At 47.0% G+C, this 4,089-nt stretch overlaps 2 protein-coding genes across 4 annotated transcripts in view; both read right to left on the bottom strand.

Annotated features, from left to right (window-relative positions):
• Positions 1–384, bottom strand: part of LOC105996771 (dual specificity protein kinase CLK4-like) — a 22,318-nt gene extending 21,934 nt beyond the window's left edge. For all 3 annotated transcript variants that reach the window (XM_013030962.1, XM_013030961.1, XM_013030963.1), the window contains exon 1: positions 244–384. The gene's annotated coding sequence lies outside the window, so the exon portion shown is untranslated. The remainder of the gene's footprint in view (positions 1–243) is intronic.
• LOC105996770 (dual specificity protein kinase CLK4) overlaps positions 1–4,089 on the bottom strand; it is a 43,213-nt gene that overhangs the window by 34,777 nt on the left and 4,347 nt on the right. The gene's annotated exons all lie outside the window — the stretch shown is intronic.

The following is a 4,089-nucleotide window of genomic DNA, read 5'->3' as shown; positions in this document are numbered from 1 at the left end:
CCCACACCGAGCCGAGCCGCGCCGTCTTGGGCTCCCACAGCAGGGCCTGCTGCCGAACCGCGCCGCCCGGGAAACTTTAGGGGGTCTGAGGCCACCAGCTGGGCAGTGCCCCGCGGGACCCGCCAACCTCAATCCCCAGTGGCCAAAGTCGGAACTCGGGGACGGGGCCACCCACACCTGGCTCCCAGGCCTCAAGAAAGCTCGACAGCCGCCCCGTCCCACGCTTCTCCCCGGAAGACTTACCTCCGTAAAAGCAAAAGGCCTTTTGGCCGAGAAATGTCGCCAAACCGCCGTCGCGCCAGTCCAGTCGCTGCGACAAACACCGTACAAAATGGCGGCTGCGCCGTCGCCCTATAACCCCCTAAGGCGGCTTCTAGCTCCACCCACGCCGCGCGAACGCGCCTACGTCACAGAGTCCCGCGCCCACCCACAGCTCGTAGAGGACGTGCTCCTATGACGTGAAGGGGCGCGGCCTGGTTGCTCCGCACTGCGGCTGCGCGGTTCTAGGCCGCACAGGGCCCCGGATTTTATATATATCTTTTTTCATATATATTCTTAAATCTAGGGTTGACTGTGGCACGTATCTGCCTCCTATTCGGATCGGGGTGCGGAACTCCACAGCCGAGCCATCCTGTGACCCATTTTCTTTCATTCTCAAAACGGTGTCAGTATCCTCTCCCTCACCTTCCTAGACCTGAGCTTTGAGAGCCCACCGGGCGACAGTCCCCAAAGACCCCCGTGTCAGATCTAGAGTGTGGGGGGCACCAGGGAACAGGATCTGTGTGGTCAGACCCGACAGTCCCCAAAGCCCCCCTGTCAGATCTAGAGTGGGGGGGGGGGGATACAAGGGAACAGGATCTGTGTGGTCTGACCCACTGGGGGCAGCCAGACCAAGGTGGATAAAGAGGATATCACACAGAACAAGCCCGAGAGATGGTCTGTGTCTGAGGCGGTTGATCCTCAATCAGAAGAGTAAAAAACAAAAGGGGAGAGGTGGTCAGAAGCTTCTGACAGGCATTAGCGCCTGATGTGATCTCTACTTTCCTGCCAGCTAGGTTGCTTTCCATTATTTCTTCTGGTGGGTTAATTTTATCTGTCTAAGACTGATATATCTGGCATCTGGAGGAGCGAATCCAGAAGGGGCTTGATTTAAAAAAAAAAAAAAGCAATTTTGCAATTCTGACATTTCCCTATCTCCCTCCCTTTGGTATAACTACTTAAGGATAGTAAGAATTGACTTTCAAGAATAAATATAAAGCGGGGCACTGGTGGCTCACGCCTGTCATCCTAGCTACTCAGGAGGCTGAGATCTGAGGATCGAGGTTCAAAGCCAGCCTGGGCAGGAAAGTCCTTGAGACTCTTATCTCCAATTAACCACTAGAAAACTGGACGTGGCGCTGTAGCTCAAGCGGTAGAGCACTAGCCTTGAGCTAAAGAGCTGAGGGACAGCGCCCAAGCCCAGAGTTCAAGCCCCATGACCCACCAAAAAAATAACAAATTTCTGCTCAGCATCGGTGGCTCACACCTGCGATTCTAGGTACTTAGGAGGCTGAGATCTGAGGATCGTGGTTTGACACCAGTCAAGGCAGGGAAGTCTCCAAGACTCTTACTTCAAATTAATCACAGAAGAAACCAGATTTGGTGCCATGGCTCAAATTCTTCAGAGCTAGCCTTGAGCAAAATGAGTGCAGTAACAGTGCCCAGGCCCAGCTGTTCAAGCCCCAGGACTTCACCACCACCTCCTTAAACAGTGCTTAATCCAGGAGCTTCATCTCTATACAAAAACATGTCCAAGCCCCTGTCGGTTGGGGGCTTGAACTCTGAGCCTGGGTGCTGTCCTTGAGCCCTTCAGCTCAAGGCTAGTGCTCTACCACTTGACCCACAGTGCCACTTCCAGTTTTCTGCATGGTTTATTGGAGAGTCTCGGACGTTCCTGCTTGGCCTGGCTTTGAACCTCAATCCTCAGCCTCCTGAGTAGTTAGGATTACAGGCCTGAGCAACCGGAACCCACCTCCAAGAAAATCTTAAATCACATTACAACTACTGAAAATATATGTTTTGAATAACAATCAGAAGAATATCTCAACATATATTCTAGAATGTACTCTAGCTATTTAACTACAGACAGAAGACATCTATGAAAGCAGAGTTTAGAGTCAAAATTATTGTATAACTTAAACAAAAATTTATAAATAACATTCACAAAGGTGTAAAAAACCCTTTACCCTCACAAAGTAATAACCTCTGTTGTATTTATTACTGACACCTAACTATTGAATTTGAATTTTAGTTGTCTTTTGCTATCAGTTATTCATTATATGCTACATGCTTTGAAGACAATCTCAAAACATAACATAAATAATCCTAGGAGAGAATTAGTAATAGTTTTGCTCCAGATAGCAATTTTTAAGTACTGGAACCAGAATTCAACCCCAGGCCTTGCTTGTACCAAATAACTTTTGATTCACATGTCCAATAGACTGCTTCAGCTCCTGCACCAAAATACATAGTAACTTACTTTACTTAGTCACTAGAGGAAAATATGCTGAATCCATCTTTTGGGAAAGTCAAAAGGATTTTCTTAAAATACTAGTCTGCAAAGCTATATATCAGCCAAGGCTCTCATGATGAAACAATGAGCCAGATTCTCTCAAGCACATCCAGGTCATTCAAGGTCACAATGTCTTGGGCATTGTGAGTCACAATGACACGCAGTTACTCAAGCAACACACATTTCTCCAGCTGTCTTGACACTGATTGTGGAGAAACTCCCCACCAGTTTTTCAATAACATCTTATTTTATCTTCAAATTCCTGCCTCTAATAAAATCTCTAAGGCCTTTATATCATTTCAATTAACAAAGGCAATTCCAACCATGGAAAAGGTAGCTTAGTTCTCTATGTACAATGTTGTATTCCTCAATATCAGGGGAGGGGTGAAACCTTTATCTCAGTTTTTGTTTTGCGTATTCTTAACCAGCATTCATATTATGAATTTAAAAATCGAGCCTTACAGAAGTATCACTGAGCTTGGCGATGGTGGCTCACGCCTGTAATCCTAGGTATTCAGGAGACTTAAGATCTGAGGATCATGGTTCAAAGACAGCCTGGGCAAGAAAGTCCGGGAGACTCTTATCTCAAAACACTCAGAAAAACCAAAGTGGTCCTGTGGCTCAAGTAGTAGAGTGCTAGCCTTGAGCTGAAGAGCTGAGAGACAGAGCCCAGGCCCAGCGTTCAGACCCCACAAACAAAAAAATAAAAAAATAAAGACATGTATGTGTTAATCTGGGATTGTGCCTTGGCAGTACAGTGTTGAATACCATCCATGAGGCCCTGAGTTTGAGTCCCTAGTACCAAATAATAAAATTTATATGTGTGTATAGTGAAATGATCAGCACAACCAAGCTACCATATGAATTATTTTGTGTGTATAGACGTTGATCTCCCCTCTAAACATTTACTGGGAAGAAAAAGGTGAGGCCTCATTTAAGAAAGTAGGGGAGAGGGTGTGTCCTTGTAATATGAAAAAACTGCAACACCCGAATCAGATACTTTAGAAGAATAAGATATAAAATGGCAAAGATTGATTAAGGAGGAAGGTAAGAAGACCTCCTGGTAAATAGTAGGGGTTTCTCAAGGGGAAAGTACCACCTGCACAGTATGTAAGGCACATCAACCCCCAGACCCACCTAGAGGCTCCACACAGCCATGCATCCTTTAGCCTCTCTGACTGGTGACTGTTCTGACATACACCTGTGTGATCCACTCAGCTGAGGCCTTCCAAGGAGATACCCAAGACTGCTCAAGGGCATGGCAATGGATTCTCTAGGGTGCTCACACAACTGCTCAAGGTCATGGTAAGGGATGCAAAACCTCTGAGGGGGTGGAGGGGCTTTGTCCTGATGGCCTACACACACTCGTTTTCTGCTCTTCCTTGGGGGCTGTGGTTTGCCCAGGCTCCTTCCTCTCTGTTTCCTTTCTCTGCATCCCAGCCTCCATATTGTGATCTCTTCTGTTCCCCTTTGGACCTCCCCACCAGGAACTGACATCTGAGCCAAGATCAATTCTATTTCTTTGTGGTTGGTGTGTG

The sequence above is a fragment of the Dipodomys ordii genome, unplaced genomic scaffold (assembly GCF_000151885.1).
Source record: "Dipodomys ordii isolate 6190 unplaced genomic scaffold, Dord_2.0 Scaffold135, whole genome shotgun sequence".
Classification (NCBI taxonomy): domain Eukaryota; kingdom Metazoa; phylum Chordata; class Mammalia; order Rodentia; family Heteromyidae; genus Dipodomys; species Dipodomys ordii.
Note: the sequence above shows the minus strand (reverse complement) of the source record. Positions and strands in the feature narration are given on the sequence as shown.